This window comes from Alligator mississippiensis, chromosome 3 (genome assembly GCF_030867095.1).
Source record: "Alligator mississippiensis isolate rAllMis1 chromosome 3, rAllMis1, whole genome shotgun sequence".
NCBI lineage: Eukaryota > Metazoa > Chordata > Crocodylia > Alligatoridae > Alligator > Alligator mississippiensis.
Genome location: NC_081826.1, coordinates 21,417,115 through 21,431,702, shown reverse-complemented (window position 1 = coordinate 21,431,702; position 14,588 = coordinate 21,417,115).

Sequence of the window (14,588 nt, the reverse complement as noted above, 5' to 3'; positions counted from 1 at the left end):
GGAGTCAGCCGCCACCCGCGGAGTGCAGGAAGGAAGGAGGTGGAGCCAGACCCGGCTCCGAGAGACGGAGCAGAGCAGCTGGCAGCAGTGCTGGTGGAGAAGCCGGCACTGTGATTATTGGCTTAGCCGGTGGGGAAACCGGCTGCACCGCCGGTAGCAGGACCGTAGGAGGAGCTGGCAGGACCCTAATCAGCATAGCCGGGAAAGGAACCAGCGGCAACGCCGGCGAGAGAGCCGGAAAAAGGGCAGAGAGGGCCCCAGGCAGCCTAGCTGGGGAAGGAACCAGCTGCTGCACCAGCAAGAGGGCCACGGGAGGAGCTAGCTGAATCCCAGGCCGCAGAGCTGATAGCGAAAGGAGCTGCGGCGCGAGCAGCAGGAGCGGCAGAGAGGCCAGCTGCATCGAGAAAGAGGGCATCGGTGAGGTAACCGGGTGCCCCATACAGAGGAGAGCTGGCGGGAGATACGGTGACCTCGCGGACCCCCGGAGGAACGCAGGTACCAGGCCAGAGGGACAGGGCTGGCGTCCCTATAGGCAGTACGCCCAGCCCGAAGACCGTAGTTGACGGCCGGCATATTGAGGCGAGAGGGTGGCAAGCCAGGAGCAACGTTGAGGCCATAGGACGAAGAACCTAAGGTGGCGAGTGGCCGGGGTGTAGGTGAGGACGGAGCCCCAAGGTTACCCGCCGAGGAACACGCCGACACCGGTGGATACCCCAAGGGTGGACCCCCCACTGAAGGTACCATCCAAGTCATGGCAGGTGAGTTCAGGGGTCCCCCTGACACCAGCAGGGGTAACCTCCGGGGTGCACTCACGAAGCCAGGGCACACGAAACCTTGGGCCCGGGCAAAGGAGGCACGGGAACACCTGGTAGAGCGGAGGCGGGTACATGGTCCTTGCCCCTACCTTGGGTAAATTCAAGAGGAGGTTGGATGATCATCTGTCTGGGGTCTTGTGAACCCAGCATTCATTCCTGCCTGTGGCAGGGGGTCAGGCTAAGTGACCTGTTCAGGTCCCTCCTGACCCTAGCTACTATGGAACTATGAAACCTGAAAGTTTAATATTTTATGTTGATATTCTTAATAGAAAATCAGAGAAAAAGATTAGATGTGTCCATGGAAAATGTTACTATCCTGCATTTTCTCCCAGGAAATTATTTGGATGAACATTTTTTAACCAGCTCTAATAAGACAAACTTATGGTATTATAATAACTATATGCACTTCCCCTTTGTATCTGAGTTTCTCCAGCTGTAAAAGAAAAATGATGATAAATACCCATCTCATATAGATGCTGTGAGGGTCAATTAGTTAAGTTTGTAGGTTAGGATATAAACAATGTTTTACATATCATGTAAGCACTCTCTGTCAATGCTAAGCATCATAATTCCAGTTTATAAGATTCAACATTGCGCAAAAATGTTTCGTAACTTTTGCTCAGACAAATTTCCTGTATAGTTTTGTAGCAAAACCCCCCAGTTTTTCTCTTTAAAAAAAAAAAAAAATGCATTCCCTCCCCTTCCCTAACCATTTCTAACTTTCTGTCTGACCTCTAGATTCCTTATAAGTAGTTATTAGTAGTATTAGGTAAGCTAAGTTCTTATGATGAGCCCTTTTTTTTTTATATTGTAAATTTTTACTATTGTATTATCATTTTTGTATTGATTTTTATTGTTTCATATGGGTATTGTACAGTTTAGGCCTGTATTTGTAAGTGAACCAAAGTAATGTCAAATTTCCATTTTGTATGGCAAGCCTCCATCTTGTGTCATCTGCCCGAGCATCCCCTGTGTTGTAACTGTGACTCATGTCTACACCTCCCATGTAAACTGGTTCCCGGATGAATGGGAGTGATTGGGAATGATTAAAATACAGTGGTAGTAGGCCTCTACTGAATGGCCTATAATGACCAGGCCATCACCTCGCATTGATTCATCGAGGAACCACATACCTCAGACCTGGTATTGCAGTACCTCCAGGTTCGGTGCTTTTCCCTCTTGGAGGAGCAATGGCATATTTTGTTCTGTTTTTAGGTCCAGACACTTCACATTAATATATTTGCCCAATATGAGCCAATATGGCTGCATTTCATAGAATCATAGAAAGTTAGGGGCTCAAGAAGGACTCGAGGGGAACACCTCCAGACCTAAGGTTGAGGAGGACCGGGTTAGAGTGCTTCTGGAGGGGCTGGACGTGTTCAAATCAGCAGGTCCAGATGCTCTCCACCCTAGGGTGTTGAGGGAGCTAGCAGGGGTTATTGCAGGGCCCTTACCATGGCTTTACGAGCGCTCGTGGTGCTCAGGCCAGGTGCCAGATGATTGGAAGATAGTCAATGCGGTCCCCATCTTTAAAAAATGGAGGAGGGAGGACCCAGGCAACTATAGGCCCATCAGTCTTACCTCAATCCTGGGGAAACTCTTTGAGAAGATCATCAAGGAGCACATCTGTGATGGGCCGGCATCGGGGATGATGCTCAAGGGCAAGCAGCACGGTTTCATTAGGGGCAGGTCATGTCAGACCAACCTGATTGCCTTTTACAATCAGGTCACAAAAGCATTGGATGCAGGTGTCGCCGTGGATGTAGTCTTTCTGGACTTCAGCAAGGCCTTTGACACTGTCAACCACTCCATCCTCATTAAAAAACTAGGCGACTGTGGCATTGATGACTACACAGTCAGATGGATTGCGAATTGGCTGAAGGGTTGTACTCAGAGGATGGTGGTGGACGGGTCATATTTGACCTGGGGGGAAGTGGACAGCGGAGTCCCCCAGGGCTCGGTCCTTCGGCCCGTGCTGTTCAATTTCTTTATCAGCAATTTGGACGATGGGGTGAAAAGCAACAAGTTCAAATTTGCTGATGATACCAAAATTTGGGGTGAGGTGGGCACGTTAGCAGGGAGGGAAAGACTGCAGAAAGACCTGGATAGGTTGCAGGGGTGGGCTAACAAAAACAGGATGCGTTTCAATACTAACGAGTGCAGGGTGCTGCACTTGGGCAGTAGTAACCAGCAGCACACTTATAAGATGGGGAAACTCCCTTCTCGAGAGCACAGAGGCAGAAAGGGATCTTGGAGTCTTGGAGAAAGGAGTCATTATTGACTCCAAGATGAACATGGGCCCACAATGCAAAGTCACAGTCAGCAGGGCTAACCGGACCTTATCGTGCATCCACAGGTGCATATCAAGTAGGGCCAAGGAGGTGCTCCTCCCCCTCTACGCGACACTGGTCAGGCCGCAGCTGGAGTACTGTGTCCAGTTCTGGGCACCCCACTTCAAGAGGGATGTGGACAACATTGAGTGGGTCCAGAGGAGGGCCACCCGCATGATCCGGGGACAGCAAGGCAGACCCTACAATGAGAGGCTACAGGACCTGAACCTGTTCAGCCTACACAAAAGAAGGCTGATGGGGGACCTGGTGACCGTCTATAAACTCACTAGGGGGGACCAGAAGGGTTTGGGGGAGACCTTGTTTCCCCTAGCGCCCCCAGGATAACAAGGAATAACGGCCACAAGTTGTTGGAGAGTAGGTTTAGATTAGACATCCGTAAGAACTACTTCACTGTCAGGGCGGCTAGGATCTGGAACCGACTTCCAAGGGAAGTGGTGCTGGCTCCTACCCGGGGGGGTCTTTAAGAAGCAGCTTGATGCCTACTTGGCTGGGGTCATTTGAGCCCAGTTTTCCTACTGCCCAGGCAGGGGGTCCGACTTGAAGATCTACAAGGTCCCTTCCAACCTGACTTCTATGATTCTATGAAAGGGACCTCAAAAGATCATTGTAAGACGAGGGGCTTTTTTCCCCAAAACCGTGTTTTGTAATTTATTAGTACAGTATGATATTTAGAGAAAATAAGTAAATGGCACAAAGTTGTGCCTAGGATTTTCTGCCTTAGTATATATGTAATTCTCAAAGTTTATAACTGCTATAGGAAAAGATAGTAAATAATGAATGTGCAAGGTGACAGAGGGAGTCTGTATCACAGAGCCAGCAAAATGACAAACAATGAAATATTGTGTAGCTCTCTTGACATGGAGTCACTGATCCATAAAGGGTTGTGAGGACATTAATTTTAGCTAGAAGAGCATAAGTATGAAAAAGAATGAAAGAAAATGCCATGCAGAAAAACCCTAAGCAAGCTACAAAAATAAAATGGAACTCCAGCCTGGTGAATGATGAATGGGGAGTTTATAATTCATAACGGAGCTAATACTTACATAAATTGTCAACCAAGCTGGAAAGACTTAAACTGAATTTGGCTTCACTTCAAGTGTTCAGACTATGGATGAGAAAAAGATCCTCTTGGTGTTGCTAAAACAACTCTTGACCAAAAGATTACTTTACTACACATAGGCTGCTTGCAAAGGTTAAAGAAAAGAAAAGAAAACAAAGCAGTACTTTACTTTAAACTCTGCGTGTTCCCACACTGAGCCCAGCACATGTCCAGAAGAGGCAGTGCCTTAGTTGAACCCGGCTTGCCTGGTATCTGTATATATGGGTGATTTAAGTGGGGCTTTTTTGGTGATTTTATCCAATCGTTGATTGACTCAGTTTTAGACAAAAGCACCAAAAAGCCCCACTGAAGCACCCAATCTATACAGATGCTGCAGAACTGGGTTAAAGTCATGCACTGTTTCTATTGGTACAGCGTGTTTTTTTGGGTTTTAACATCTGCAAGCAGCCATAATTCCTATTGCAGTTCACAATGAGCTTGCTACAGTGGCCATGCTGAGAACCAGCCCCTAATGAAATAAGAGACTGGTTTCTGTAAATACCTGTAGAATAAAATCACAATAAAATCCTACCCATTAGACTAGATTACTTGTTCACTCAAACATACAGAATTTCATGCTGTATAACATAAGAAAGTCATCTCTAACTGGGCCTCACTGGTCTGTACACTCTGCCTTTTCTGGGAAAATGCTAACAAATGTTGTAGCATCTGCCACCCAGACCCTGTGCTCAGTCTAAGTTGTGTTTATTTTAGACGCAGAGCTCCTATACACATGCAGAGAGCCCACTCCAATGTGCTGGAAATCCAGCGTGTCAGAGCAGACTACTGTCATGTGGATCAGTGTCTCCGGGCTGAAAAATAGTGGCATGGCGCTTTGAAATAAAGCTTGTTCAATGAACTTTAGTTCAAAGCACCATGTCACCATTTTTCAGCATGGGGGCACTGATGCACGTGATGCTAGGGCACTTTTAATTAGAGTGGCTCGCTAATTAAAGTGTCCGTGCCCCCCCGCCTCCTGGAACATGTGTAAAAATGCCTATATAGCTTGTTAATTCTTGCAGATTCAAGGTCACTGCCAAAGCTTGACAGCTCTTCTCTACAGAAAGATACAGTGAGCCTTGTTCAACCTGCTAGAAACTATACCCTCATTTATGTGTAGTTATCTGTTGCCTCTGTGAAATACTTGCACCCATACAAAAGCCTCCAGGGAAGGTTCAGGAATATTCTTCACAACATTCTGGAATTGCTGGTTCCTGGGAATATTTTAAGCTCCAATCCAACTGAAACCTGTAAGGTTGTGCATTTAAATTGTACATCAACAAAAAACATGGGGATACATGGGTATATACTATAAGACTGATAATAGTTGGGGGATAATAATTGAGTCGGGCGTTGGACTCGATGATATGTTGAGGTCCCTTCCTACCCTAGCATCTATGAATATTAGGGTTGGGCCACATTTCCCCTTATCCATGGTCAGACCTGATTTTAGGGGGATGTAGTAATGGTCTTCTATTTCTACTCCTAAGACAAGTTCAGGGAAATTTAAAATCATGATTTGGCTTTTAAATGTTAATACACCCATGGGGCAATTTGTGCTTGGTGTTATTGGTTCAGGCTCTCTGTAGTCTTAACTTAAACCATTTTAAAAGGAGAGGAGTGACTTGTACATCATGAGCACACATCAGCTGTTCTGATTTAATTGTTGCTTCTCAGCTTATACACTGGTATAAATCAGCTATAGCGCTGCAACTTTAAACAATTACAATTACAGCAGTTTAGCAGTAGTATAGAAGTTTTGTCTACTAGTGTAGGAGTGGACAGATATAACAGTTATATCAGAAAAGCTTATATCATTATAATTCATTACTAGCGTGATTGTTATATCTGTCTTCATCCTCTGGCAGATTGTGTTCTCTTCCTTCATGTTTTGAATACTTTCTTTGCAAGTATGATTGTCAGAGGCTTTAAAAAAAATGAATGCTGAGATTTAGAGAACAAGATGGCAGCTTTTAAACAGTGCTGAGCTGCTGAAACCAGTTCATACTGTGCTGATAGTGAGACCCGCGGTAATATTGATATTCCCAGAGGGTGAAAAGGAGAACATAAATCCAGCTAAGACCATGCCTAAAATTCTTGTATTCTTGATACCCTGGTGATTGACATTATATAAATTCATCAAAAGATAAATACATAGTGTCCTCTTTTGGGGCTTGTTCCAACACTCACCAATCTTTCACTGACTTCAATAAGAGACGAATCACTCCTATTGTATCCAGCACTGCAGCTTCTCTGGAATGGAAACGTTCTCACAAAGTACCGTATTTAAGAGTAACGCAGACACAGAATAGATCAGAAGCTCAGGGGCTGAATTCTCCCCGTTGTCAACTGTTTTGTTTTCTACTTTTCCTTTCTTGCTTTTTTGGCTGTTTTCATGCTTGCTTTTCCCCCTTAGTTTCATGTCTGTTTTCCTATATTACAAGTCATTATTTACCCATTACTGAAAGAAGTCAGCTGCAACTGCTGCTGTAAATATTGTGTCTGGGGAAGAGGGGAACAAATCATGATGGAAGTGCTCCGCTCAAGAACGACTAGTGCTATGGCTTCCAATGTTTTCTGCTTAACCACAGCAAGGACTCCGTTTAGTTCTACTTCACTATTACAGAATACAGCAACCAGAGCTGGACGTATGCTGAAGGCATGCACAATTTAACTGAGACCTTGCAGTCCAGAGCTCTACCACCTACAATGAAGAATAACCTTTGGTCTCTGCAGCCAGATCCCACATACTTACACGATAATAGCAACTGTTCCAAAGGGGCCTAGGGCAAATAATATGGTTCATTTTGAGAAATCTCCTTTTACCTTTCTTAAAAAGGAAAAATGAATTCCCAAAACGTGGTAAAAATATAGAATGGCACAAAGGCCTCCTGGATAGGACACATTTTATAAATCCATGTAAATGAATAAAAGAGCTTCTGTTATTTCTGATCTGAACTAAGAGCTGTATATCATAGCATCATAGAAAAACAGGGTTGGAAGGGACACCAAGAGATTATGTACGTGCATGCACTTGTTCTGAAACAGAATAAAGTCTGCCTACACGGCTGCTGGTAGAATTGTTCTGGTAGACTATTTGTCCAACCTGTTCTAAAGAAGCTTCCACTGAAGAAGATTTCACATCTTCTTCCCTAGGTCATTGCTTCCAGTGCTTAACTAGCCTCATAGCTATAATATATTTCCTGATAGCTAATTCTAAATTTCTTTGCAGCAAATTAATTGAGTTACTTCTTTCCTAACCCCAGTGGGCATGGAAAAGAACTTCCCACTGTATCCTTTATATTAGAAGACTGTTATCATGCATCTCTCAGCCTTCTTTTTTCTAAAGTAAACAGGGCCTTTTTCTGCCTAACTGCTGCCTTACAGCAGAGCATGGATGCTTCTTTCTAAGTACAGTACTTTGTATCTTTATTGAAATTCCTTCTTGTTGATTTAAGATCATTAACCAACATTTAATCAACCTTGTCTTGAGGTCTGAGTCCAAAGTGGTTGTGCATTCACTCACACACATCAGCTTGGTGTTCATCTGTGAATTTGTAAGGGTACTCTCTGTTCATTCAAGTCATTAATGAAAATAATGACTAGAACTGGGCCCAGGAAAAGTCCCTTGAGTTCAAAACAAGTCGAAACAGCATCGAAACAAAACAGCCAGTGAAGCTTCACACAGCCCTAATGCATATATCTACTGTTGTGTACAGAAAAGTAGAAATGGGGTTAAGTTATGGCACACTGGAGCAGAACCCCACTTGAAGTGCTTTCTTTACTTAGAGTAGTTATCAGTGGTTTGCTTTTGAGTGCTAGTTTTTCAGCCAGTTGTGAGGTTGTCCACACTGAAACTTCACAATTGGCTGCTGACTGCTGGTGATTATTATACCACAGATGGGAAGTTCAGATGGCCAATAAGTGATGGGAGGAGAACAATTGATAAGAAACAAGCCTGTTTTTATGTAAACAGTTCAAGTAGTAAAACAGTATGGAAAAATCCCCAGAAACTATGTGATGCATGAAGAACTGTGCTTTTTCTTATACTTAAATTATCCATGTTTACAGTTTTTATAACTTTATAACAGCTAGATGAAGCACTTTAGTTCATATCAGGTCAAATACTAGAGTTTTTAGTCAGTCAAAAAAAACTCTTGAAGTCTGTAAGAGTTTTGTTTGAATTTGTTCTGAATAAAACACTGAAGATATATCTATACTGCAGTTACAGGTGAGATTACAACATAGTTTAGACCTTATTTAGCTTGGGAAGCAATAGCAGTGAAACCATAGTAACAAAGATGTCGGCACGGACTGTATACTGGATATCAACTGGCTGGGGATGTTGTCACTGCTACTCTTACCCAAATAGTCAAGTCTGATGTTAATGTGGATATGCTCTTCCATGTTGCAATCACACTGCTTCCGGGTCTGCCAGGGATTGCGCTGAACCACCCCCCCCCCCACCACACACTTCCCTGGCTTGGCGACTGGTGCCTCCTGGATCTGGGGGGGCACCTGGGGTCTCCAAGCTGGAGGGACGCAAGCGGGGGGGCAGGGCACGTTCTCCCCAGCAAACCTGAAAGGGGATTGGAAGTACTTCTAGTCCACTTCCAGGTTCACCACCGAACATGCAGGGCACCCCTCCTGCCCTTCCACTCCCCCCATGCTCCTGTGGGACACTCCATCCACCCCAGCATCGCAGCATTCATGAGCCATACCTGGTACCTCAAGGTATGTAGAAAAAACATTTAAAGCTGTGTCTATGGCCGAATCGCTGATTCTCCAAATCAGCATCGAATCTTCAGATTCGGATTCAGCCAAATCAAATCAGAACAGTGATCCAAATCATAAATCAAATCATTGTGGTTGTGCTTTGAACACATGGGGTGCATCCAGACAAGCTCAGTAATGCAGTATGTGGCACTGCAAACATGTTTGTGGGATATGTGGCGCTGCAGTCCGGAGTGCTCTGCATGGCAAGGGCATGATGTACAAGCATGTGCTGCTCCATTTTTTTTTTCCTGTGGCTTTTTTTTTGACCCCTGGATATCCAGGGGTCAAACAAAACATAGAAAAAAACCAAAAGCAGCACATGCTCAGGCAGCATGCACTGCTGAAATGCGGAGCCAGGCCACTTGGAGCCACACTGCAGCAGCCGGCCAGGCTCTGCTGGGCAGGATAGCCATGTCTGCAGCTCCAGGAGGCCTGCAGCACCCCAGGTAAGGTTCCTGTAGCCAGCACAGTGCTGGCCCCTGCCTCCCCTATGTCACCTAGGGCAACTTGCCACATGCCAAAGAGCATGTGGCATGGGCGTTCCCCGGGGACAAGAAGTGGTGGTGCCAAGTGAGTAACCGCTACTTGTCCCCTAGGGAACCAACTGTTCATGTACATCTGGACATGCCCATGCAGGCATTTACTAGGTTGGGTTAACCCTCACTAGGTCTAACAAACTTTAGATCGTGCGCATCATTTTTAGGGTGACCTAAGCCCTGTAAATGCCTACATATTAGAGCATTTAAATAGACCTAACATTAGGTTGATTAGGTTAGGTCAATATATATATAATTCCGATATGTCCCCCTATATTCATTCACTGTTTCCATCTCAAGGGGGTTGTTTCTGACTGCCAGATTTTCCTGTCATTTAACTATACATAAGTATTACATCAACACATCTCCACTATGAGTAGAGTGACTTCTGATTTACACCAGGGCAACTGAGAAAAAAAGTGAAATGATGATGATCCTATTTTGTGCAGCAATACCTTACAGGTGGGGCTGAGAGTATATTTAATGTTAGTCTTCAGGGCCTGTGGAGGGGGAATACCTACTCTCATAGTAAAAGGGAGCTATTTTCCTTTCTGACAGAGGGATTAACTAAATTGCTAATCAGAACATTGGCCAAAACAATAGTTAGGTAGTGTAAATTTTCATCCAAAAGAAGAAAAAGGTTTAAAGCCAAGATTTTATAACAGAATGTTCTGGTTTCACTGACATTGTTAATTTGTTTACAGTAGGCCCTACTATATCACTCCTGGCTACAGAATTAGCTTTCTTTCTGCTAGTTCTGTGCTTGCTTTCATAATGAACAGCCATGTTTCCAGCCAAATGTCTATTATGCTGATTAAACAAAGGAAAGCATTGTACCGACGTTCCAAAACAATTAACTCTAACTAAATACAAGTCATGACAGGCATATTTCTGTGCTCGTTGGAGGCAATCGTATTGTTACAATTAATCCTGAGAACTGTAGTTTCTTGCATATGTGAACTACTTTTGCATGTCATGTTTTATTTTTCATTCTTTACCTATTGGATATTGTTTGTAATGTTCTTCTGACAAAGAATATGTTCTTCTGACAAAGAAGAAATAAGTTTCTCTCCAAAATATTGATTGAATACAGTTGTGTTAAACTTGACCAGCCCCAGTGGAAGGATGAATGGCAATGGTGTGGGAGATGACATAGGTGTTGCTTCCCCTTCCACAGCTGACACATCCTCAATGGAGCTCTGTCCATGGGAATTCAGCAGCGTGTCCTGCCCCCAGATTTCCTGCCCCACCAGGAGCCCTGTAGGTGGAGGGAAACAGTTCCATAAGTCATATCCTTAAAACCCCTGATTTAGCAAACTAAGGCTGTATTTCTCAAAGAGTAAGATCAGCTGTTTAATATGAAGGACAAGCTATGGCCGAAAAAAGCAAGAATTTGTTGGAAGTTTCCTGGAACAATTTTGGGCAGCTTTGGTTATGATCGTCCTGAACAGAGGAATGATTAAAAAGGATATGGCCGATGTTCTTGTTTACTAGGACACTGGATGTGAATTTCAAGCTGATTATTAGGTGATCTCACAGGTCGGGACTATGACCCGTTGGCAAAACTGAGCAGTGTTCCTGGCTCTAAGCTGTACTTTCATGTTCCTAAGCAGCAAAGTTCATACTACCTCCAACTACATCTGCAGAAAAGGGAAAGATGAGGGTCAGATTCTGCTGGTCATATTCCCAGTGATCAGTACCTGATTCAGAGCACTGTCCCTTCAATAGCCACTGTCAGGTAATAGCCACTGTCAGTCCTTTCGGGAGCTAGAAAAACGGTGAGTTTTACATTTTGATGTAACACCATTAGCGACTCAGTCCTAATGAATAAAATGAGCAGTGAGAGTAACGGAAAGGCTCTGAAGGCCTCAGAAAACTGCCAGAGTTTATCAACAAAATCTCTGTTTATTTAACATTAATCTTCTGCAGAAAGTTTATTTGTGACAAGCTCCAGACATTGTATGAGTCATAAAGGAAACTCAGTGGTTGACATTTACCATATGGGTGCTGGCACCATGGTACAGTCAGGTGCCAAAACCTAAGCACAAATTACAGATTTAGACATGGGGATTCCACTCCTAGGCTCACATTCGACCCAGAGCATAATTTCTTACAAGCTGAATTAGCATAACGCTTTGTTATGAGCATTATAAAGGACAAGACCTTCAGCTCTGTTTTTGAGCGGTATTGAACATCTGCAACTCTCCATTGGGAGTAGAGGGTCTCAGCACCTGTCTGGAAGCATAAAAGACATTTTATAAGGAAAGAAAAGAATATGGAGATAATGGCCAATGACCTGTATAATCTCTGCACAAAAAAAAAAATGCAATGCCCACAGATAACTGAGTTACAAAATGACCCACTAATAAATCATTAAAAATGTTGACTCTGTCATTACTGCATCAAAGTATACAGGCCCAAATAGTATATAGATCCTGGTCTCAGTTGAAGCAAAAATGCCAAGAGCTTGCTGGCATCCAGAAGCCATCTCCTTTAAGAACCTGTTGCTGGAGAATGGGAACCAGGAGAGGTTTTTGCCAGGTTGACTTCTGTCCCCCACCACTGTTTCTGGAGTATATGCTCTACTGATGAAGCTTGGATTTGTGATTGAAGTTGCCTGGCTTAGGAACCTAAAGCGCCTTCTATTTCACAAGGATGGATGTCACATTCTCATTTTACACAGGAGAAAGTGAGGCTGAGAGATTAAAGAAAAAATGTTCCAATGTGACTAGTGATTTGGGGCCCCAAATGAAAGCAGAAAAGATTTGAAAGGGACCTTTGAGAAATAGTAGCCTTGTTGCAAAAGCATCTTTATGCTGTAGAAAATTTTCTCTCTTTTTAAAGTTAACGCATTCTGACAGCATTAGAACATATGTCTCAAATGTTTGGGTGCGGTTGCATATTTGCACAATATCTCCGCTCTACATACATTTGCAGCAATTTCACCATTATATCGTATATAGATTCATAGATCATTTTCTTATATCATTTTGTGTCTTGCAAAATGTCCACTGCGCTACACTTCCAAGTACTATGGAAGGGCTTTAGAAGGGTTTTAACAATGTATATATGCAATGTGAGGGCAGAATCAGGCCCAACAAGTCGAATAAGAAAAAGCACAAACCAGGCCATCAGTTTAATGCTCTATATTCAATATACCACTTACACTGAATAAACGTAGTATTTCATCATATCAATCTCCTAGCAGGGGACCAGCTGCACTGGCATTTAATGAGTAATAGAATGTTAAATAATGTTACTCAGTTTATCTGTATTTCCCTGAGACAGAGAATGTAAATAGAAAAAGGTGTCAAAAGATAGCTTTAGAAAGTGACAACATTTTCTATTAGACACACCAGACATTTATTATTCTTGGAGTATAAACTGTTTGCAGCGTGAGATATAGGTGGTCATTTACTGAGTCATCTGCTAGTGAGGCAAGGAACATCAGAGAACATCTAGGTGCTGAATGGCTTTTGTGATTGTACATTAGCAGTCTTGTAACAGCTTCTCTCTTGTCACATGTTTTGCTGCTATCCATCACTATAATATCTGAGCTTCTTCCACGTAAAATAGTGTGGCAGTAGCAACATACCCAAATGGATATCATGAATTGTGTGGCTCTTCCCCTTTACTGGCGTAGAAAACTCTGCTCTGGGTAGGGTTAACTTACTGTTAGAGTTTTTGAGAGAGGGGGTTATAGAAGGCATTGGTTTTGTGACTCATTGCTTTTGTAGTGGAAAAGCTCTATCAAATGTTTTGCACTGATTTCTGAAAATGGCAAGATTCTCAATATGAACCATTTTAAGTCAAGCCATATGGTAGCCATTTTAACCTGTTCCTTCCAATGTGTAAGCAAAGAAGGGATCAAGAGCTGACCTTGAGACCTGAAGTTCAGAGCAAATCGCAACGTTTGGATTCAGATCTGAGGATTAGATCATGGCTTCTGCAGGATGATCTCTTCCAGTACACATGAAATGAAAAGAGGCAAGCTGGTTTCTTGGCAACACACGCTTTCTCCTCTATAGAGGATTGTCCATGACGAGGTGATTTACAAGAATGGAAAAGGGAAGGGAACAATGAGACTAGAAGTCAGGAACATACATCTTCCTATTGGTTAAGGGGAGAGAACTGTGTTCTCTCTAGATCTCCATAGATCACCTAGGAAAGATACTACTACAAATCACCTAGGAAAGATGACAGTCCTGTAGCAGCTGTGTCTGAAGAGTTGATCAGGGAGAAGGAGGGAGAGGAAAAGGTGCAGATATACTGACACTTAAAGGCTAATGTAAAGATAGAAAATCTCTGTATGCCCTGGATCCTTCAGGTTGGTAGGCAGATTGGTTGGCTCATTCTGAGGAAAAGTGAGTCTCCCTCTCGTTAGAACTGTAAGAGACAAATACCCTAAGGAAATTCTCTCTTACTGAGTTTTCCTGTCTTTTTATTCCCATCATATGGGTTTTAGTGGAGGATGGAGGATGTTGAACCCTTTACTTTCCTCCCATGTTCCTGGTGTACAAATCTGTAGTTTCAGGTCTGCCTCTGTCTGAGCTTATTCAAATAAAAAACCTCCCTGACGTTTGGCTTTCTTATAATAGAGCGAGGCCATTCCCATAAAGGGTTTATTGGAAGGGCTTGGGATTTGAAAGTCATTCATAAGCAGTGATAATGGCTAAATAGGTAAGAGGACAAAGACTATTCAATTTAAACACACCGAAATTCAACAAACCTTTTAGTGGCTTCTGCACCTTTTAAACTTTCTGACGATTTTCTTCCATGCTGTCTAAAACACCTGCATGTCATTTCTTAAAGTACATGGCCCTGTGTTAAAGGACTTTGTCACTGAATTAGCATTCTGTGGGATTAAAAATAAGGGACAGTATAAACTGTCAGTGCAGTCCCTCAGTGACATCTAGAGATGTGGGGCTGGTGAGGGAACAAGAGCCTCACTGCACTCCCCATACACGTGCTAGGGACAGGGGTCGTTACAGTTAATACTCTCAGGGAAGTG